This window comes from Pelophylax lessonae, assembly GCF_965119305.1.
Source record: "Pelophylax lessonae genome assembly, chromosome: 6".
Taxonomy (NCBI): domain Eukaryota; kingdom Metazoa; phylum Chordata; class Amphibia; order Anura; family Ranidae; genus Pelophylax; species Pelophylax lessonae.
Window position 1 is genome coordinate 108631635 of NC_138773.1, and position 24386 is coordinate 108656020.

Here is a 24386-nt window from a genome sequence, read left to right on the forward strand (position 1 = left end):
CTGTGTGTAATCAAGTCTCCGTATAAATGCACCTGCACTGTGAAAGTCTCAGAGGTCCGTTTAAAGCGCAAAGAGCATCATGAAGAACAAGGAACACACCAGGCAGGTCTGAGATACTGTTGTGGAGAAGTTTAAAGCCAGATTTGGATACAAAAAGATTTCCCAAGCTTTAAACATCCCAAGGAGCACTGTGCAAGTCATAATATTGAAATGGAAGGAGTATCAGACCACTGCAAATCTACGACGACCTGGCCGTCCCTCTAAACTTTCAGCTCATACAAGGAGAAGACTGATCAGAGATGCAGCCAAGAGGCCCATGATCACTCTGGATGAACTGCAGAGATCTACAGCTGAGGTGGGAGACTGTCCATAGGACAACAATCAGTCGTATACTGCACAAATCTGGCCTTTATGGAAGAGTGGCAAGAAGAAAGCCATTTCTTAAAGATATCCATAAAAAGTGTCATTTAAAGTTTGCCACAGGCCACCTGGGAGACACACCAAACATGTGGAAGAAGGTGCTCTGGTCAGATGAAACCAAAATCATACTTTTTGGCAACAATGCAAAACGTTATGTTTGGCGTAAAAGCAACACAGCTCATCACCCTGGACACACCATCCCCACTGTCAAACATGGTGGTGGCAGCATCATGGTTTGGACCTGCTTTTCTTCAGCAGGGACAGGGAAGATGGTTAAAATTGATGGGAAGATGGATGGAGCCAAATACAGGACCATTCTGGAAGAAAACCTGATGGAGTCTGCAAAAGACCTGAGACTGGGACAGAGATTTGTCTTCCAACAAGACAATGATCCAAAACATAAAGCAAAATCTACAATGGAATGGTTCACAAATAAACATATCCAGGTGTTAGAATGGCCAAGTCAAAGTCCAGACCTGAATCCAATCGAGAATCTGTGGAAAGAACTGAAAACTGCTGTTCACAAACGCTCTCCATCCAACCTCACTGAGCTCGAGCTGTTTTGCAAGGAGGAATGGGCAAAAATTTCAGTCTCTCGATGTGCAAAACTGATAGAGACATACCCCAAGTGACTTACAGCTGTAATCGCAGCAAAAGGTGGCGCTACAAAGTATTAAACTTAAAGGGGCTGAATAATTTTGCACGCCCAATTTTTCAGTTTTTTATTTGTTAAAAAAGTTTGAAATATCCAATAAATTTCATTCCACTTCATGATTGTGTCCCACTTGTTGTTGATTCTTCACAAATAATTACAGTTTTATATCTTTATGTTTGAAGCCTGAAATGTGGCAAAAGGTCCCAAAGTTCAAGGGGGCCGAATACTTTCGCAAGGCACTGTACATTCACTATATTACCAAAAGTATTGGGACACCTGCCTTTGCACACACATGAACTTTAATGACATCCCAGTCTTAGTCCGCAGGGGTAAATATTGAGTTGGCCCACCCTTTGCAGCTATAACAGCTTCAACTCTTCTGGGAAGGCTATCCACAAGGTTTAGGAGTGTGTCTATGGGAATGCTTGAATATTCTTCCAGAAAGACATTTGTGAGGTCAGGCACTTATGTGGACCAGAAGGCCTGGCTCACAGTCTCCACTCTAATTCATCCCAAAGGTGTTCTATTGAGTTGAGTCAGGCCAGTCTAGTTCCTCCACCCCGAACTTGCTCATCCATGTCTTTATGAACCTTGTTTGTGCACTGGTGCGCAATCATGTTGGAACAGGAAGGGGCCATCCCCAAACTGTTCACACAAATTTGGGAGCATGAAACTGTCCAAAATGTCTTGGTATACTGATGCCTTAAGAGTTCACTGGAACTAAGGGGCCAAGCCCACCCCCTGAAACACATCCCCACACCATAATTCCCCCTCCACCAAATGATTTGAACCAGTGCACAAAGCAAAGTCCATGAAGACATGGATGAGCAGGTTTGGGGTGGAGGAACTTGACCTCAACCTGACAGCGACCCAAGCCTTCTTGTCCAACATCAGTGCCTGACCTCACAAATGTGTTTCTAGAAGAATAATCAAAAATTTCCATAGACACACTCCTAAACCTTGTGGACAGCCTTCCCAGAAGAGTTGAAGCTGTTATAGCTGCAAAAGGTGGGCCAACTCAAAATTGAACCCTATGGACTAAGACTGGGGTGCCATTAAAGTTTATGTGCGTGTAAAGGCAGGTGTATGAATACTTTTGGTAATATAGTGTATATTATACCAGGCTGATCCCTGTGGAAGCTGGAAATCATTGTAGTAATCCCTGCTGCACTGTGAACACAGGAGGCCACCTGCTCAGCATGGACATCATTCAGAAACGGCTTTTCATTGTCTCGAATTAATGCAAAATGTTCTCTCATTGAATGGGTGGTCAAGAGGGATGGTGACATCACAATCTCAACCTTGTAGTAGTGTTGCTTACTACAGAGATTTCCACCTTCCAGAGGGATCCACCTGCATAGTTACCTTGCCCCATGCATGTAGAAATACCCATACCTGGAATTAACCTTTAACATTTGTTGTGCTACCCTTGGGACTTAAAACCCGATTCTCATAAATTAAATCCTATGCAATATTCTATAAACTGTATAAAAAAAATAGACATAAACAATACAGCATTGAAATACAAATATATTCTTAAAGTTTGCCCAATAAAAACCACAAGAAGGAGGCATGACCCACACTGGTTTTGTAGTCTCAGTTCCTCCCGAATCACTTGCATTCATCAACCACATCATCCAATAAAAATTCAGCTCTCTGCATCTTAGAATGGTAAATGATAATAATAGTGGGTATTTCATTAGTTACTGTGATTAACAGCATTCCACTGCACTTTACACTGTTATTAAAAAGTCATCATGCTCATATTTTCATTTCTGGAATCAAAGCACACATGCCACGGTAATGACAGTTGGGTTTCAGTCTTGCTGTTGGATTTTTATCCATTTATTAGATAATTTATAGAGATTGGAGCAGATGAAGTTGGAATTCTTTACCAGGCTTTGTGGCTGGGGACAAATTTAAGAACTTTGGATGGGAGACCTTGTAGTTGAAGCTACCGACAAACAAAGAAAAGCCAACTGATAACTTAATTCACAACATTCACCAATGAGTAAAATAGCACTTTTGATCAGACCGACCTTTTAATAAATTCAGGAATGCTTTAAGCGATCTTTACTGAACCCTGTATGAAGAAACGACAATGCATAAACTTACCTTTCCTGCACAGTTTCTTCAACAGCTGAATGCACTGTACACAGCAGGTCCTGAAACAGCAGAAAATTTCTCTTTCTCTGTAATAAGGTCAGTGGCGTCAACAGCAAAGGAACATAATGTGGGCCGAGGGAGTTATTTTTACAATACAGCTTCGGATCTGATTACAGCCTCACCATGAAACTGAATGACACAGGTGTGATTGTAGACGCAGGACTATTCAACACCCACTGGCCCCTCTGCTAGAACTATGTCTATATACTTTTTGTTATAAAGTGTGGTGTTTCACATGGAAAAATACCTGCAGTATTAAACAGGTGTATGAACTGGGAAAATGAGTAATAAAGCTATGTTTTCAGAGTATGCAAAGCCCAAATCAATTTTTTTTTTACATTTTAAATAGAGTAGGGAAGAGTTAGAACCTCTGTTAGATTTTTATTGCTGATGATGTTCCCCACTGGGGTGACTTATACTGTATATTCATTACGGAGACCACTGTCCTTGGGACTGAAAGTGGGGAAATCCAAAAATCTTAGTTGTCACCAGAAAAGGAATTGAAGGGAAATTTTAAAATAGGGACACCAAATAGGACACAGGTTGCAAAAATGCAGGCAGGTGTTTTATCCATTCCCTACTCCCCCATTGCCATTCCCAAACGAAAAAAAAAATAAAATAAAAAAAAAACAGTATTGGCTTTACATACACTTTAAAAAAAGAAGTGTGGGATTTTTTTTTTCTTTTAGACTCATACTTACCTAGGTGGATGCAGCACGAGCAATCAAACACCACTGATCGCTCGGTTCTCAGAGCTCCATGAGCAGAGAGCTGGTGATTGTCAGTCACCGCTGTATGCTCTGCCCCCCCCCTCCCCCCCATGAGCTCACTGCAGTGCTGGGCTGTGGAGGAGGCGGAAGTGGGCTGCTCAGACTCTCAGTAAGCACAAGAACAAAAAACATTACCAGTCCCTGCGCAGATCCTGGAGATCAGTTCTCAAGCTGGAGATCCTTGTAATATGGCCAGTAGTGAGACACACAAAATGTAGAGTGGCAGCTCTCCTAACCCTCCATGGGATGTGAGGCAGGAAAACTAAACAGGAAACACCGCCCTAGTGTAACACCACTTATTAAGAAATAGTTGAAGCCATAAAAACAGGTACTCACAAACAAGTGAAATGTCATTCATGGAAATAAGTCCCCAGATCTTGTGTATACAGAGCACTCTCCTCCTCGCCTCGGCTGCTCAGCTGTAGGTCCCGCATGAATCGGATCATTACATCCGGCTAAGCTTGCCGCCTCAGAATGACTCAGTGTGGTGCGCCTGCACACGGTCCAGCCGCCGCCGCACACTCTGCAAGAGCCGGATGCAGTAGATGCGGGAACCTGGCGATGCGGCCACACAGAGGAGAGATCCCCGATCGGGACCCAAGGAATGACACTGATGGGGTTGCTAAGGACAACGCGTTTCGGAGGCGTGGCCTCCTTCTTCAGGTCTCAACTTTCACTTGTTTGTGAGTACCTGTTTTTATGGCTTCAACTATTTCTTAATAAATGGTGTTACACTAGGGCGGTGTGCGCTCTGTTGTTTTTTTTCCTGTTCAGACTCTCAGTGGCTCGCTGAGAGGCTGAGCTTGGTGCGATCTAGGCATGTGGACAGATCCCGACTATAGGTCGCAATCTTTCCCAAGCCTGGACCAACTCTGTGACGACAGCCCGCTGTGTGCTAAAAACGGCTCAAAGGACTTCAAAACAAATTTCTTTGGCTGTACTTCTCTTTTAAGTATATTTTAAAGGGTGTTTTTTTTTTTACACCTTTTTTATTTAAAGTGTGCTGGAGGCAGGACTGGTGTTAGAAATCATAGGGCCACACAGCCTACCTGACAGCCACCCCCTAGAAAATATAAAAACAATATTTTTGCTAAAAAAATACACTAAAATCATTATTAAAAGGTACATACATAACATAACTTACAAAATTCCTCCCAAGTTTAAAAGATAAACCATATTGTTTTGGAATATTATTAAATAGTTGTGTGTGTGAATGCGGTCTTGGGGCTCATTCACAAGGAGCTGTGTGCAAGCAGTCGTGAATGAACACAGAAGTGATTGGTAATGACCACTAACTGTCTTCATTCAGAAAAATGAGCCCGCCCCCTTCACGCTCTCCAGACACTGATCCTTTCTGTATTCCACAACAGCTGAAGCCAGAGGGAGATAGAGGAGGAGATGCCAGCAGTACTACAGGGAGTGGGGCACACAGGGGATCAGATCTGTGGGAAAGGGAGAGAGTACAGTTACTGGAACCCATCCCCTTATGGCATCCCCTGCAACAACTGAAAGCTGGTGGGAGGAAGTGGAGGAGAAGCCAGGTGTGCTGCAGAGAGATCCACAGGGGATTCAGGGATTGCCCCAGCCGTTCTAATCACCCCCTCCATGTCAGGTGCCCAGGACCCACTGTTGCATTATTGGGCCTGTGTACAGGAGGGCTGGTCATACTCCCTTACCAGTTGCCCCTGGTTGGAGGACCTAGTCTAGTGTTCTCACAGACTACTTCTGAAGTGACTACCATTAAACGATTAGTCCAAACAGTCAGCCTTTTATGATGCTTTAATTTTAATGTATAATTACTTCCATTTATGACTGCTTGCTTATTATTGCAGTGCTGTGATTAGCCTACAGCTATAACGTGATACCTGGGATCCTGTACCATATGATTAGCTGTAGCCAACACAATAGTAAACAAGCTGTCATATATAAAATTTACTTTATATAGAAAATTACAAATTCACAATATTTAGGTTGTGTAAGCAATTGTGATATTCCAATGAGCCCCTGATGATGTCACATCTGACAAAACATCTTGGAGGGAGTTAGGCGCACTGATATCACTTGGCAGGTTGGAAGTTTTCCAGCAAAGCCCTTGATACTTTCTATGAATGGTGCTATATCAATATAAACATATGTGAATGTTTTAATTCCTTCTTTAAAATAAACAGATCAGTTACACTATTGGGAGAGTTCCTGTTTTTGTCTCTTTCCAAAGACTCCTTATGCAGCTAAGATGTTTGGATTGGTAGAGCTGTGTCCCGATTTCCCCTCTAGTAATGATCTGATGTTAACCCAAAATCTGGGATTTTCTTTTGCTTTCACTTTTGATGATAACAGTAAACAGAACAAATTGAGAGGGGGATTCTCCTTAAAGTGTTACTAAACCCACAACAGAAAAATCAGTGTGTATATACAGCAAAGCATGTGTGTTATACTCACTGTGAAACCTAAGGGGTTAATCCTCTGCATTGTGTAAAAAGGCTGTTTGAGCCTGTCTTCTCTGATCCTCCCCTTCTTACACTGTCCCCAATTTATCTGCTGATAGTACAGAGTCTTGGGGTCACTCTGCACATGTTTAGTTTGGTGTGTATTGCCAGAGCAGTTTTCTTTTTTAGGAGGGTGCATGTGATCGGCACAGGGCCAATAAGCACTGTCCAAACAGAGGGTCAGGGCAGCCTCATAGGATAGCCAGAGGAGAATTAAAAGTCCTCCTTCAAGCTCTAGGCCCCTTTCACATGGGGTGGATCTGCTCGGCGGACTCCAGAATGACAGATCCATCTCCGCTCACTGCGCAGCGACAGACCTGTTCAAGTCCCGCTCTCCTCTATGGGGGAAGCATGTCCATTTTCATCCGATCCTATCTGATCCGATCTGCTGGACGGATGGCAAACGTATCGCCATCCATCTGTTTGAAGCGGATCTTGTCGGATCGGATGACAGACGGGTGTCAGCACATGTCCACTGACATCTGCCTCTCAATAGAGAACAATGGGTCGTGTGAAAGGGGCCTTAATCAGTGCTCCGGACACTGAGATAGAAGTCACAAGACTGCTATATACTGCTGGTGAGAAAAAGGTATTTAGCAGTTTATATTTACTGAAATAATTGCTTTTCCATGTTCTGTGTACTGTGGGAGACCAGATATAGAGAATGCAAGGTCCTGGGTTTAGTAACACTTTAACAGTGACACAGACAGCACTAAAACCTGACATTTGATCTAATATCTCTCCATTCTATCTAAAAAAAAAAAAATATTTTACCTTTAATTACACTAAATATTGTGGATTACCCCAGCTATATAGTTACATACATAGTTACATAGTTAGTGAGGTTGAAAAAAGACATCAGTCCATCCAGTTCAACCTATGATGTTTGTGTGTGTGTTTGCTTTTAACCGTACATTGTATACCCCTGTATGTTGTGGTCTTTAAGGTGTCCATCTAATAGTTTTTTGAAACTATCAATGCTCCCTGCTGATACGACTGCTTGTGGAAGAGAATTCCACATCCTTACCGCTCTTACAGTGAAGAACCCCCTACGCACTTTAAGGTTAAACCGCCTTTCCTCAAGTTTTAGTGAGTGGCCACGTGTCCTATTGTATCTCCTTTCTCTGAATAGTTTGTTCCTTATGCTAGGGTCGCCAGTACAGTGCTTTCTGGTTTCTGGCCCCCAAGTGCATTACTTTACATTTTTCAACATTAAATCTCATCTGCCATGTATTTGCCCACCCCGTTATTTTGTTCAGGTCCGCTTGCAAGGTTTCCACATCCTGCATAGAAGATATTGGCATGCCTAATTTAGTATCATCCGCAAATACTGAGATTGTACTAGATATCCCCTCCTCTAGATCATTTATGAATAAATTAAACAGGATTGGTCCCAGGACAGAACCCTGGGGGACCCCACTTTCCACACCCGCCCAATCCGAGTACTCCCCATTAATCATCACCCTCTGGACTCTCCCCTGGAGCCAGTTCTCTATCCAGGTACTCACCTTATGGTCCATACCTACCTTCCTTAGTTTGTACAGTAAGCGTTTGTGGGGAACGGTGTCAAAGGCCTTTGCAAAGTCCAGATACACCACATCCACAGGCTTACCTTTATCTAGGTGGCAGCTCACTTCATCGTAGAAGGTTAATAGATTGGTTTGGCACGAACGATTTTTCTTGAATCCATGCTGATTACTACTTATAATACCGTTTTCATTACTAAAGTCTTGTATGTGGTCCCTTAACATCCCCTCCAAAATCTTGCAGACTACAGATGTTAGGCTGACCGGCCTATAGTTACCCGGGATATATCTCGGCCCCTTTTTAAATATTGGTACCACATTGGCTTTTTTCCAATCAGCTGGCACCATACCCGTCTGTAAACTATCCTTAAAGATCAAGAATAACGGTCTGGCAATCACCTGGCTGAGCTCCTTAAGAACCCTCGGGTCAAACTTATTGACCTATGGTCACTGTTTCCTAAGTTTTCCCGTATTTCTATATCCGTGAGCAGGTCTGTATTGTTGGTAATCAGTAGGTCAAGTACCGCATTGTTTCTTGTCGGTGCATTCACCATCTGACCCATGAAATTGTCTTGCAAAACATTTAGGAACTGCCGAGCCTTGGCTGAGTGCGCGGTTCCTTCTGCCCAGTCTATATCTGGATAATTAAAGTCCCCCATTATAATGACATTTCCCATCCTTGCTGCCAATCCTATCTGTAACATGAGGTCCGCCTCCCCCTCCTCCCTCTGGTTGGGGGGCCTATAGCATACGCCCAATATTACCTTACCCACCGTGCCTTCTCTTTGAAGCTCTACCCATAGGGATTCTGCCTCGTCCTTAGCTCCATTATTAATATCATCCCTCATATTTACCTGTAAACTGTTCTTAATATACAGACATACCCCTCCCCCTTTTTTACCTTCTCTATCTCTGCGATAAAGGGAATACCCCTGAATGGTCGCCATCCAATCATGAGAGCTGTCAAACCAAGTCTCAGTTATCCCCACAAAATCTAAGTCCTCCTCAAACATCAGCAGCTCTAGCTCTCCCTTCTTGTTGGCCAGGCTTCTGGCATTGGTATACAAACCTCGTAATTTTGATCGGTTATATTTATCCTCATTTGATGTTTTTAGGCTGCTCTCTTGATTTTTCCCTGTACCCACCCTGGGTTTAGGAGCTCCGAACACCCTACCGCTAATGCCCCCATTTCTGCCCTCTGAAACTTGCTTTCCACTGGCTAATTCTACATCTGTACCCTCCCCCCCATTCCCTAGTTTAAAAGCCCCTCTAACTTTTTGGCCATCCTCGCACCCAGTACGGCTGCACCCACCCCATTTAGGTGCAATCCGTCCCTACCAAAGAGCCGGTGACCGACAGAGAAGACGGCCCAGTTCTCCAGGAACCCGAAACCCTCCTTACTACACCAGCTCCTCAGCCACTCGTTAACTTCCCTAATCTCCCGCTGCCTCTCTGGTGTGGCTCGAGGTACAGGTAGTATTTCGGAAAATACTACCTTGGAGGTCCTAGTCCTCAACTTAGCGCCTAAGTCCCTGAAATCGTTTAGGACTCTCCGTCTTCCTCTGCCTATGTCATTGGTACCCACGTGTACCATGACAGCTGGGTCTTCCCCAGCCCCACCCAGTAATCTGTCCACCCGATCCGCGATGTGCCGAACCCGATATTAGATAACTAAACATCAAAAAGTATGCTTAGTTATCTAATATCAAAATATCTGATTATCACTAACCAATTACTAACAATTAATGGACCCAGTATACTTAAAGCGGACCTTCACTGCATCTGAGCACCACAAACTGAAAACGCTATTTAATTCTTTCTCAATATTCAAAGCAAACTTCCTCATCCGTCCATGTCTCCATGCTTTATTTTGTTGAGATGTAGCACCCTCCTAGGTAGGTGCTAGTAAGAGAGTATAGTTTTTTGGCTCTGTCTGCCTATCAGAGGAGCAGCAGGCAAATCTATATTGCTTTCTGTCTAGCAGAGAGCAGGATCTGTGAGTTAGGTCTGCTCAGTGTGTTCAGTATATGATTCATTGAGTCTAGAGGAGTGTTTCACACTGGTCCAATAGGGAGGAATGTTGAACAGTGGGAGGAAACATTACCAATGGATAGGCTTTGATACAGTCCTGGTGATTGGTAGAGACAGGCTTTCTTGGTGCATTCTGGGATACTGTATAAAAGCCAGGAGCACATGTGCTGTGGGGTCTTTGGCTGGTGAGCAGAGTCCCGAAAGGGAGGGTGGTGGCTGCCTCCTCTTCTGTAGCAGTGGCACGTGGCATCGGGAGGTCGTCCTGAGGGCCAGAGGAACGGAGCTGAACCCAGAGGTCCAGGAAAGCTAACTGAGGGGGAGTCACTGGAGACCCTAGAAAAACAGTATCGTGAGTACAGGGGATTGTGTCAAGGGGCTGACCTGAGGAGGGCCACCCCAGAGTAGGATAGTCAGAGGTCAAGAAAGAGGATACTAGGAGAGTGTCCTGAAGAGAACTTAGTTCATCAAGTCATCTGGATAGAGACTTGACCCTAAATCCACTTAAGTGGCAAGGTGGATCAACAACCTGGCTGTATCTACAGATAGATGTCCTCCAAACTTTGTGCATAGTTAATTTAGAGTATCCCACTATTCCCTTCTCCCATCCCTTTTTAAAATATAACACCATAAACAACTACAAACCCCTGGACTGATCATTGACTGAGCCAAGAAGTAAAGTGTTAAATTGTAAATGGTGAAGATATATAATCCAAATGGTGTATATCCCTCGAGTCCAGTGCTTTAAGTGGGGCGGTATGCACTGGTACTCAGTACCGCCACTTCCAAATATGGCTCTTGAGCATACCGCTACCTCTCCATGCGCCTTAGCGTACCAGTACGCTCATTTTGGACATCTGCGCCCTCAATTGCCCCCCCCCCCAAGAATATTTCCCACTCTAGAGCCAGACCAGTCACCACCAGTGAGTCCCCCTGCTCCAGAGTCCCAGCCCAGGCCAGGGGGGTGCTCTGTGGGGACCCTGATGTGGGTTGGGGGGGCAAAAAAATGTATAGGCTATAATAGAGTACCGGCACCTCTTTTGGGCCACTTAAAGCACTGCTCGCGCCTATGGATGGCCTATTGGGGGGGAGGGGGGGTTGAGGTGTATGAAAAAAATTGGGGCGAGGGGGGTGATAGCAGCTGCTGTAGGATAGGTAAAAAGTGAAAAAAGGAAACCCCAAAGTAATTGGGATTTAATATAGCGCTTGCTATCAGTATCCTGGGTAGAGATGTTTGGGCAAAATAAAGTGGTAAAATGATAATAAATTAATGATCTCAATGTATGCGTGTAACATGCGATTAGATATTAATAAATCACAATATATATCACAATATAAAAATTAATAGGTCACCTAGGTGGAACGCACGCTGCACGTTCTGGGAGCCTGGTGGAGCGCAAGCCGGTAGTTACTGCTCTCCACTCACAGGCACCATTCTCAGCAGACGTAATCCCAAGATTTTAAACTTTTTTTGTACTGTGCATTCAGCAAATACTTATTAAAAGATATTTTTAACTGTACTGCACTATCTGGAGCATTTTATTCTTTACCCTAACCGGACCCTGAGGATCCAGATTATCCAGGAGAGGGACCACGGACCATAGGAGACTACAAAGTCCAGCAGTCACCGTCTTGGCCCAGGAGGCCACAAGGCTCTAAAGGTCTTTCTACCGTACGGTAACTAAGACCCACAACTTCTGGTGAGTGCATACCAACCATTATTCCACAAGGCCAATACCACAAGTACCAGCAGTTGGACTACTGGAGGACCCAGCACAAAGCACCTGCACTTTCCCTAACCTGGCACTGAAGCATTTTCTTATGCACCAAAGTCACTTATGAACTTTTTATTTGGACTTATTTGGCACCAATTTGCACTTTATGGCACATATGTGATTTTATTGTGATTTAATTTTATTGTGACCTATTCATTTTTATATTGTGATATATATTGTGATTTATTAATATCTAATTACATGTTACACGCATACATTGAGATCAATAATTTATTTTCATTTTACCACTTTATTTTGCCCAAACATCTCTACCCAGGATACTGACAAGCAATTGTCTATCCGTGGCTAGTACTAGCAAGCGCTATATTAAATCCCAATTACTTTGGGGTTTCCTTTTTTCACTTAAATTGTAAATGCCAGTGTTGCTAATGGTAACTCAGGGGGGACCCAAAAGTGTAATATCCAGCAGTCCTCAAGGAGGCAGTGCTACAGAGAAATCACTTTGAAAAACACCCCCTAGCATTTCTGGCAGTGGCCATCTTGAGTGAAGGCAAATGATTCATGTAGCATTTTTCTTCCTGGTTTCTATCCGCCCTTAGCTCAAGCATGCATGCTTAGCTGAGAAAACCCCTCTTTACCTCCTGAAGACTCCTGGGATCTATGACATATTTTGCCTAGGCAGAAAACCTAGTAACTAAAGAAATGTAAAAAAAAAAAAAAAAAAAAAGTTTAAAACAAGTAAATATGATATAGTTTCCTATCTGTTTACTAATGCTAGCAACATGAAGAATAAAAAATAACCAATGTTGATTTGGAGAGTTCCACTTTAATGATGTTTGGAATTTAAAAAGATTATAAATATATATCTGTAATTGGGGTAATCCACAATGTTTAATACAGATTATTTTCAGTTGTTACTCAGGTAACAACTGGTTAGGTTGTGAGGTACTCAGCATGGTATATGGTGTTATGCTTTATAATTTTTTTTAAATATACTGTACTTTATTTGCAAAATTACCAGCTCACAATATTTAGGCTGTATAAGCCTGTGTAGCCAGGAAGGCTCCCCCCGCTGTCAGAATACAATACCATAGCGGGAGTAAATCCTCCATCCACCTCAAATGTGTGGATGGGGAACCTCATTTTCTTTCTTTTATTGAAATCTATTGAAATTTTTGCAATAAAAAAGAGAAATAGAAGCAGTACACAAACGAAGTAGAAATAGAAGCTATCAATACAAAGTGTACAGATATCCCTCTCTAAATGTAGGGCATGAAAGGCAACAGTCTTATAATACAAAAAAGAAAGGGGGATATGGGTGCTAAAGTTAATAAAAATAAATAATAAAATCCTTCAATAAGCAGCCAGCATACATTTTGTTGATGACAAACTCTAAAAAATATATAGCGTCCACATGCAGCGCTTAAACTAAAACAGTCCAAACTGTGAAAAAACTGTCTAAATCTTAAGAGAAGAGATTCCTCCACCAACTTCTGTGCGTAGAAAAAGCACACCACACCACCGTGAAGTATTAATATCTCCTTACCAGAGGTAGGAAAAATTTGGCACCGAATCATGGATATCTCAAAACCGCACTAAAAGGACTGGTTCAACACTCTAGCAGGCCATTACAGAGCTCACTGGATGACAGGTAGGGAGGAGCAGGTCCAAGCTGGATGACCATAGACATTCCCCACTTAACATTCACCGAACAAAGGAAGCATGTTATTGAACAAATAGAAGGCTCATAGTGAAGTCCGTATGTCCAATAATAGCGTTTATTAAAATTGTGCAATATAGCAAACATCAAAAAGCAAGTACGATCCAAAAACTGGGGCCCTAACGTGCTTGTGTCTAGTCGAACCGACAGACACGTTTCAGCCAATGGGCCTTCGTCAGTGGTGTGGCCTTCCGACACAAGCACCCCCTCTTAACTATAGCAACCGGAATAGACGTCATCGACCAGAACTTGCGTTGTGCCGACCTCAAAACCGGAAGCGCCGGACCCTGTACACATGCGTTCCAAGGACCGGAACTAAAGAAATTCAGACGCCGGAAGTATCTCAATAGCAATAATATGTTACTAAACATGATAAGCATAATCGAGACATTAATAAAGTGTCAATTACAATAACTATACATGGGAGATATCACTGATAATACTATATAACATAAATAAAGCAAAACTTACAGAGAACCCAGTTATAAGAGCAAACTAATTGCCTGTAATATAGAGATCGTACAGTCACAAGAAACGCATGAGAGACAACACCATGGCAGTCGAGTCAATATCATGCTTTCAAATCCACTGCCATCCTAGAGATTCTGTAAACCAAATAAAAGGTAAGAGCGAGAGGCCTTTCAAAAAAAGGGGAGGGTGTAATGGGGTGAGGAAAGGGAAGGGAACTGGGTGGGGGGGTCTGTATAGGAGCAGAAGGAGATTGGAAACGGAATAACCTGCCACGGTCTATGTTGCCGACACTGGTTGAACAAAACAAAAAAAATGCATCATGTATGGCCAGCTTTAGGCTGGACTTTATTCTATGTAGACAATTGAGGGTAATGGAAATTAGTGGCGAACACAACCAAGTTCTCTCTCTCTCTCTGCTCTCTCCTCCTATCAGTATTGCCTATGTTAGCACATGAATACTAAGACACAACTGATTGGTTTCTTTTGCTACTTCTTCCTATCCAGTCTCTAGGAGAGATTCTGCTGTACAAGAGATTGCAACAGACTGATGCCAGAATAACTTTAGTGCCTTACACTGCTTGCGTTAAAAATACATTTAACCACTTGCCGTCTGCTCGTGCTGAGCCTACTGCGGCAAAGTGGTTCGTTATCGTCTGACGACGTAGACCTACGTCGTCAGACACTCCCCTTTCTCAGCGGCGCGCGTGCGCCGCCGGAGGCTCGCTCCAGCTGTATTCAGTCACAGTGGGAGTCGGGCCACCGCTGCTCTTCCCCGATCGTCGGGGAATCGAGTGTGTGGAGATCCGCCCGCCTGTGTAAACACAAGCGGGCGGATCTCTGAAGTGACAGGCAGGGTCAGATTGCAGGGTTCTGCATAGTTGAACCCTCGATCTGTCCTTGTGTCACACAGTCACCTCCCCCCCCACACGTCAGTAAGCACCAGGCATACATTAACCCCTCCCTCTCCAATAAAATTAACCCCTTCCCTGCCAGTGTCATTTCTACAGTAACAGTGCATATATATAGCACTGATTACTGCAGTAATGTCACTGGTACCCCCAAAAGTGTCAAAAATGTCAGTCAAGGGTCCGGTCTGTCTGCCGAAATGTCGCAGTCCCGCAAAAAAAATCGCAGATCGCCGCCATTACGCGTTAAAAAAGACCACCAAAAATGACAGAAATCTTTCCCTTAGTTAGTAAACGCAATAACTTTTGCGCAAACCAATCAAAATACGCTTATTGTGATTTTTTTTTACCAAACATAGGTAGCATAAAACAAATTGGCCAAAAATTTTAAAAAAATTAGATTTTTACATTTTTTTGGGGGGGAATTTCATATAAAAAAAATTGAAAAGTATTGTTATTTTTTCAAAATAAACGCTCTTTTTTTGTTTATAGTGCAAAAAGTAAAAATCGCACAGGTGATCAAATACCACCAAAAGAAAGCTCTGTTTGTGTAAAAAAAAGGACGTAAATTTCGTTTGGGTACGGCGTCGCACGACCGCGCAATTGTCTGTTAAAGTCGCACAGCACCGAATCACAAAAAGTGGCCTGGACGTAAGACAGCAAAATCCTCCGGTGGTAAAGTGGTTAAGGATGTATTATTGAATACAAAGCTGCACTATTTACAGTATGTTCCCAGAATGACTATAGGCTTATGCTTTAATAAAATAATATTTCCAGTTTAATTAACTAATTTTGTTATAGAGTGAGAATCAATATAATGAACCACAAAAAAATGGACAGATCGGAAGATGTATGAATATTCTACAGGTTACCTATTATATCATCAAGAACGCATAAAGCATTTACTAGACTGAATCAATAAGCTCTAGATGTTCCAGACCATAAACTTTGATTTTTATATGAAGAACTGGAATCTGTGTCAGCAGCATTACGCTGCTCTGGTGAGTCTAAATACGAAGGTGCACACTGTCAGAGGTTTGCGTGTGACACATGCAGCCTCATTAAAAAAGTTCTCTCTGTGTCTGGATGTAGAACACCATCTGTTCCAGACTTTGCTTGTGTAATGCTCTGGAGCACATATAAAAACATTTTATAGGGGAGGTTAAAATAAGGATGTAACAGATCACCAGTCAGGATGTAATATTGGAAGAATTGCAGGTTATGAAATTATGTGTCCTTGGTGGGGACTTCTCCATGCTCCAACATAGGGAACCTCCAATCCAACCTACCTCGGCTTCCAGACCGTCTCAGGGGAGATCTTAAAAAGTGTTACTAAACCCAGAACCTGCATTCACTATATCCGGTTTCCCACAGTAAACAGAACATGGAAATGCAATTATTTCAGTAAATATAAACTGAATACCTTTTCTCATCAGCAGTACAGTTGCATCTCAAAAAATTAGACTATCACCAAAAAGTTAATTTATTTCAGTAATTCAATTCAAAAACTGAAACTCATATTTTTTTATAGATGCCTTACACACAGTGTGATATAGTTCAAGCATTTCTTTCTTTCAAAGAAGCTCTTGTACCTTTTTTGGGCGTCATGCGACCCGCGATTTTGTTTGCACGATGTTACCGCGGTTCGGCAGGCGGAAATCGCGGCAACATAGTGCAGATGATAGAAATAGTAATGCATAGATAGCAACAGTCTTTAGTATACAAGAATAGATAGTGCAAGTTGATAGGAAGGAATCCCCTGCGGGGTACTTATCACTAGTTGGTTTTAGAGAGATGAGGGGTCCGGTAATGAGGAGAAGGATCGGTAGCGAGATACAGGATCCGTAGCGAGATACAGGAAATAGCTGGAGGCTTCAGCAGCGTCAGACAAGGCTGTGTAACAAGCGGTTTGTACGAACACCTTGTGAGTGAAAACCGGCGATTGAAATAGCCGCTCAGAGCGGCGCCTAGTGATGACGTCACGAGATTTAAAGGGACAGGTAGCTATATGCGGAAGAATTGGGCTGGAAGGGTACCGAAGGTACTAGAATCTTACAGTACCCCCCCCCTTAAGGCCGGCTCCGGAAGGCCTATAGCACTGGTCTCTCCGGGTATTTGGAGTGGAACCTTCGTATAAGCCTGGGAGCGTGAACGTCAGAAGTATCCAACCAGGTGTCGTCTTGGGGTCCATAGTTTTTCCATCTTATGAGATATTGGAGTTTCCCTCTGTGGATACGAGAATCCAAAATCTCCTTAATCTCAAATTCTTCTCCGCCTTCAACTTGTACTGGAGGTGGAGGCGAGATGGTAGGTCTTATTCCTTGGTTGGGAACATGTGGTTTCAGTAGCGACACGTGAAAGATGGGGTGTATTTTAAGATCTGCCGGTAAGGTGAGTTGAACTGCAGCTCTCCCAATGAGCTTCTCAATTGGGAAAGGTCCTAGAAACAAAGGCCCAAGCTTTTTACTGGGGATCTTTAACCTTAAGTTTTTCGTAGATAGCCAAACGAGATCCCCAATAGCATATTGAGGAGAAGGTCTTCTACGGAGGTCGTAGTACCTTTTTTTGTTGGCTATGGGCATGTGAGATGGTGGTGTTAAGTAAACCCAGAGAGTCTTTTATTTGGGTAAGATAGTCAGAGGCTACTGGGTTACTTGATGGCAGGATGCGTGGTGGAAGAAGTGTGGGATGAAACCCATAGTTTAGGTAGAATGGACTTTGCTTAGTAGTACTGTGGGTTGCGTTATTGTAAGCAAATTCTGCCAGAGGGAGGAGGTCCACCCAATCATCCTGTAGGTATGAGGTGTAGCAACGCAAATATTGTCCATTGGTCTGAGGGTGGTAGGGAGAAGTAAGTCTTCGCTCAATTCGTAGTACAGTAAAACCTTGGATTGCGAGCATAATTAGTTCCGGAAGCATGCTTGTAATCCAAAGCACTCTTATATCAAAGCGAATTTCCCCATAAGAAATAATGGAAACTCAGATGATTCGTTCCACAACCATTTATTCATAAATCCTTCAATTTATAGTCCATATAAAAAGATTATAGCATTGCGATAGGTTATATAACCATAAAATGTCCATCCACAAATAGCCGCTTCCACAAGGGGATATGAAGCAAAATCCAGCAGGAGATACAGGGTATCAAAGAGAAGAGAGGCGCCTCTAAGTGTAGCAATATGGTTCCATTTAATAAAGGTACAACATTTAGCAACTCACATGGTTGATGAAAAAAACAGGCACATCTAAGTATGCAGGCATCCGGGGTAAAGCTGTCCACATAGACCATCGTCTGCACCGCCGGCTGCTAGTCTGTAATCCTGAACGGGAAGACCACCCTGCAGTAAAGCGATCTTAAAGCGAGGGGCAGCATGGAAAGGATGACGTAGATGACGGTGCAGAGGATGGTCCTATGTGGACAGCTTTACCCCTGATGCCTGCATCCTTAGATGTGCCTGTTCCAATAATCAACCATGTGAGTTGCTAAATGTTGTACCTTCATTAAATTTAGCCATATTGCTACACTTAGAGGTGCCTCTCTTCTCTTTTATACTCAGCTGGGACTTGAGGCTACTTGTATATCAAGACATCGCTTGTATATCAAGTCAAAATTTATTTGAAAATTTTGCTTGCCTTGCAAAGCGCTCTTAAACCAAGTTACTCTCAAACCAAGGTTTTACTGTATATGACATAGAGAGTGCCAAAACTTGGAGATGAACTGTGAACCTCGGTCAGATAAAAGAGTCTTTGGAATTCCATGTAGCTTGAACACATGTTTCACTAGTAATTCCGCTGTTTCCTTAGATGAAGGTATAGAAATGAAATGTGCCATCTTTGTCAGATGGTCCACTGACACTAGAATGGTAGTAAATCCTTTGGAAGGTGGTAATTCTACTATAAAGTCTAAGGACACAACTTCCCATGGAACTTTGGGTATTGGTAGACTGCAAAGTAGACCAGATGGTTTTGTAGTGTCAATTTTGGACCTTGCACAGATGTCACATGAGGAAACAAATTTTTGTACAGACGTCTTCATATCAGGCCACCAAAATTGCCTGGTGAGCAAATTGAATGTCTTAGTCATACCCATATGTCCTGCCATAGGTACGTCATGTGATAATTCCAAGATCTTGGTACGCATACCAGGAGGTATGTAGAGTTTTTCGTTAAAGTAGAGGAAGCCTTCTGCATCAGCACTTAGTTGTGGTGGTGGTGAATCCAGTCCTATACTGTGCAGAATCTCTTCCTTCAAGGAACGAACAACACCAATAATACGGTCATGGGGTATTATAGGAAGTGAAGGGATTTCGGCGCAGTTATCTTCGGTTAGCCGTGATAGCGCATCCGCTTTTTTGTTTTTGTCTGCAGGCGTGTAGGTCACTAGGAAGTTGAATCTTAGGAAGAATAATGACCAACGTACCTGCTGGTGGGAAAGAGTCTTGTTGGTCTGAAGGTATTGGAGATTCTTATGATCTGTATATATGAGTATTGGCAATCGAGTACCTTCAAGTAAATGTCGCCAATTTTCTAGTGCCAATTTTATGGCAAGCAACTCTTTTTCACCCACTGGGTAATTCACCTCTGGGCTACTTAGTGATTTAGAGAAAAAAGCAACTGGGTGGAGTGGTGAAGTATTCGTTGGTCGTTGGGAAAGAACTGCTCCTACAGCCATATTTGACGCATCTACCTCCAGGATGTATTGAAGGGATGGGTCTGGATGGCGTAGTATGGGAGCAGAAGTGAAGCTTGATTTTAACAAGCGGAAAGCTTTATTTGCTTCTTCAGACCATTTGAATGGTTTCTTTACACTTGTAAGTTGTGTGAGTGGTCTCACAATAGAAGAGAAGTTCTTGATGAACTCCCTATAGAAGTTTGAAAATCCAAGGAATCGTTGTAATGCCTTACGAGTTGTTGGTACAGGCCAATCCAGTATACACGATATCTTGCTCATATCCATCTTGATACCGTTCTTAGATATGATGTATCAATGATTGGTTGATGTATGTGTAACCAGGGAAGTCCCAAAATAATGGGAAAATGGGGTGAAGGTAATACATCAAAAGTGGTGGTCTCAGCATGAGACTCGTTAGCAGTAGCAAGGAGTGCTTGTGTCTGATTGGTAATTGGACCAGAAGATAACGGAATGCCGTTAATAAAACTAACAGAGACAGGTTTAGATTTTGAAATAATAGGTATTTTATTTAAAGCAACAAAACTAGTGTCAATGTAGTTCCCACAAGATCCTGTGTCGATCATAGCCTTGGTGGTGATCCTATTATGGTCCCACTGTAAGGTCAAATGAATAAAAAGATAGGGATTAGAAAAAGAAGTCGTTAATCCCCCCAGCAAGACATGTGAACACTCACCCTCTTTTTTGCGGACAAGGGGACAGACGCTTATCAAATGATCCGGGGAGGCGCAGTACATGCAGAGATTTTCAGATCTTCTCCTGGCTCGTTCAGTAGACGATAATGGTGGGCGTATGGTTCCTACCTCCATAGGAGTAGGGTCAACGGGCGAAAGCCGAGAAGGATTGGATAATGGTATTCCCATTTTCTCAGCCTTTCTTTCTCGCAGTCGCCTGTCAATATTGATGCTGAGTTGTATTAAGGCATCCAAAGTGCCAGGTAAATCCGCTCGGGCGAGCTCGTCTTTAACGGCTTCTGATAACCCGAGTCTGAACTGGGTTCGCAAAGATGCATCATTCCACCCTGAATCAAGAATCCATCTTTTGAACTCTGCTACGAAGTCTTCAACAGGTCTCCTTCCTTGTTTTAAAGCCCTCAATTGGCTGTCAGCAGTACTATGCCTATTTGGGTCTTCATATAGGCTAGCGAGTTCTGCTAAAAATAAAGGATAGGAGTTAAGAAGAGGGTCATTTTTCTCAAAGAGAGAGTCTGCCCAAGCCCGTGGATCACCCGACAAATATGAGATAGTGGTGCAGACTTTAATTTGGTCTGTAGTGTAAGTACGAGGTTTTAGATTAAAAAGCAATTGACATGCGTTTTTAAATTCACGAAATTTTTTTCGATCACCTGTAAACACTAGAGGAGGGTTTATTTTGGGCTCACGAGGTTGAGCAGCAGTAAGCTGTGAAATACGAGCTACCTGCTGTCTCAAAGTCTGATTTTCATTTTTCACTTCGGTAAGGGAAAGGATTAGTGCATCTACCTTTTGTGTTAGTTGTAACACATGAGTGGCTAATTCTGCTGAATCCATTTTTTTCTGGTTCGTACAATCTGTAACGCTCCGGCGTTTGTTTAGTGAAGTGGATATGCAGCTGCAGAATTTCCACTCAGTAGTCGTGCAGAGATGTGTTGAATCACCATATCCAACTCTCCAGATTCATCATTGTGGCCCAACCTGCCTCAGCATGCAAATATACAGACACTCAGATAAGATGTTCCTGGAGTGATAGGTTGTATACAATAGTATAGAGGTGATGTGCTGAAAGGACAGGCATGAGTAGTGATAGCAATGATAGGCACTCAATAGTAATGTTCAGGAGTGTTAGCAGATGGTGATAGATAGTATGCAGATAGGTTAGCAATCATGTACAATTAACAGGTGGTAGGGGACAGCAGATGAAGTGTACAGGAATTGCTAACTCAGTGCAAGGATATAGATGGTAGTAGACTCAAGAGCTAGCAATCTATGTAACAGTGCAGATGATAGAAATAGTAATGCATAGATAGCAACAGTCTTTAGTATACAAGAGTAGATAGTGCAAGTTGATAGGAAGGAATCCCCTGTGGGGTACTTATCACTAGTTGGTTTTAGAGAGATGAGGGGTCCGGTAATGAGGAGAAGGATCGGTAGCGAGATACAGGATCCGTAGCGAGATACAGGAAATAGCTGGAGGCTTCGGCAGCGTCAGACAAGGCTGTGTAACAAGCGGTTTGTACGAACACCTTGTGAGTGAAAACCGGCGATTGAAATAGCCGCTCAGAGCGGCGCCTAGTGATGACGTCACGAGATTTAAAGGGACAGGTAGCTATATGCGGAAGAATTGGGCTGGAAGGGTACCGAAGGTACCAGAATTTTACAGCAGGTGCCAAGTCCTGCTGGAAAATGAAATCAGCATCTTAATAAAGCTGATCAGCAGAGAGAAGTATTAAGTGCTCTAGAATTTCCTGGTAGAGGGCTGCGCTGACTTTGGACTTGATAAAACACAGTGGACCAACACCAGCAGATGACATGACTCTCCAAATCATCACTGACCGTGGAACATTTTTGCATTTAATTTGGAAATCAAGGTCCCAGAGTCTGGAGGAAGAGTGGAGAGGCACAGAATCCAAGTTGCATGAGGTCCTGTGTGAAGTTTTCACAGCCCTTGGACAGCACAGTTTCTATAGTTGCTATGATGCTGTTGGCTACACAGCATCTTTGGTTGCTAAATTGCTGTCGGCTGTGCAGTTGACAGGATTATAGCAACCATCGACACATCCCCAACCTCATTTAGCTGCTGGCCTGGAGATTCCTGTCAAATAAGGCCATTATATTGTACAGTATTTAAGGAAAATGAACTACCCCACTTGTGCCGTCATCCAAAATTGACAAGAAGAAAGGGATTTGTGGGGAATCGTGGGTTGGAAAACCGAAACCCAATTGACTCCTCACAAGAACAAATAGCTGGACTTTCTAAGGCACATCATGAAATGAATCATAGTGACTCACATATTGATTTAAAAATAATTTTATTACAAAAATACAATTAAAATGAATATGAGGACAAATTGTCCTCATCAAGACATACAAAACATGTGATTGACAAGCATAGGATTTATGTTAAAAACGAATAACCTAGGACTATTTTTTACCCATATAGTCTCCGAAAGACAAATGGGAAAAATGTGTAGGTTATTATATATTCACAAAATTCTGGGGTAACATCATAGGATACATAATCATATCTGATCTCAGAAGTGTTTGAACCTTTGAAGTGTTTAGATGAACAGTACAAAACAGGAATACAATCCTGAGTGTACAAATAGTAACTGTTAATCTCCCAAAAAAGTCAAAGAACGTCCTTAAGCCCAGAAGGCTGGTACTCTGGTTTCTGATCACAGTGCAGCCAAAGAGGTCCCCCAGCCAAACAGTAGCTGGGACCCCACAAAAGGTGCTTGTAGTTCAAGGTAGACCTCTGCTCTGGGTTCCAACCTATTTATACTACCCTCAGCCCCCTGCTGGTCACCTGCTATATTGACCGGGATTGGGCTGAGGAGACATGCAATCACGGGTCATCATTCTCCCACCCACTATGTCCCAGGGTCCCCTGGGAGACGTGGGGAAGTAATTGAGCCCATACCAACAGAGTCCAGAGCAGACCTAACTAATCCATCATTGCTCTCCCTGTCTACAGGGAAGCCAAAAACTAAATTTCAACAATTGTAGCTCAATGGGCGCTACAGGAGTAAACAGAGCCATCCAGGAAGTGTGTTATACACAGGATTACCAGGTGAAAGCAAAATGAAATAGCCTAAAACGTAAAACAAATGCAGAAACCACATCCAGGGACTGGTAAGCTGCAACATATTTCATTTTTGCTTTGGGTTTAGATAAGTTTCTCTTAGGAATCCATTTAGGCCCCATTTTATTGCTGTGATTCTGCCCGCGTTTCCAAATCATGTGGCAATCGCAGCCCAATGCACTGCGCACATTTGGGTGGCATTATCCTTCAATGGCACCCCAAACGCAATGCGATTCTGGTGTGACAGGCACACTGCGCTTTCACAAATTGCTTGAAGCCTGTCGCCCGAAAAGGACCATGTGCTTTTTTTCAGATGACAAATGCGCATATGGCAGCTTATTCAACTGAATAGGTTCCCCTATGTGACACGCAAAATCACATTGCAATGTCAAAATCGATGAGAACGGGACCTTAATAGAAGTGTACAGTGGTTTTGTAAATATTTTATTTATTTTAGTCACAGGTAAAAAAATAAAAAAAAATATAAAAAAAAAAGTTCTGTAGTAGGTAAGTATGACATAGTGATATTGATATGATATAGTCCTCTATCTAATCAGTAGGTGGCGCTCTCTATCCTTTGCACATGTGAAAAATTGTTATGCCGTGATGTGTGCAAAAAGAAGCACATTGTTTACAGAGCTACAGACTGATGACTAATCCCATCTTGTAAACCTCAGGAAAAAAAAGCAAGACAAAGACATATTGAGCTAGTATACATCGCATACTAGCTCATTATGAAATACTTACCTTAGAACGAAGCCCCCGCAGTGCCACCTGCTCAGTGGTAACATGGCCGACATGTTCAGCCGTCTTACTTCCGGGTTCGCTTCATCCGGCCATCGGCATGCACGCGGGAGCTGCCGTTCACGGCACGGGAGGCTGATCCTTCAGACGCATGCGCCAATGACGTCATCGGCTGTATGCACTGTAAATATTTCGTAAACGGTGCAAGTTTAGAAGATATTTAAAATACCTATAGGTAAGCCTTATCATAGGCTTACCTATAGGTTAAGGTGACCAGACTTTTAAAATT

The 24386-nt window shown here is 42.9% G+C and overlaps 1 protein-coding gene across 1 annotated transcript in view; it reads right to left on the reverse strand.

Moving 5' to 3' along the window:
• Positions 1–3286, reverse strand: part of OTOA (otoancorin) — a 189430-nt gene extending 186144 nt beyond the window's left edge. Inside the window, exon 1 of the mRNA XM_082261710.1 lies at positions 3191–3286. The gene's annotated coding sequence lies outside the window, so the exon portion shown is untranslated. The remainder of the gene's footprint in view (positions 1–3190) is intronic.
• Between the last annotated feature and the right edge of the window lie 21100 nt (positions 3287–24386).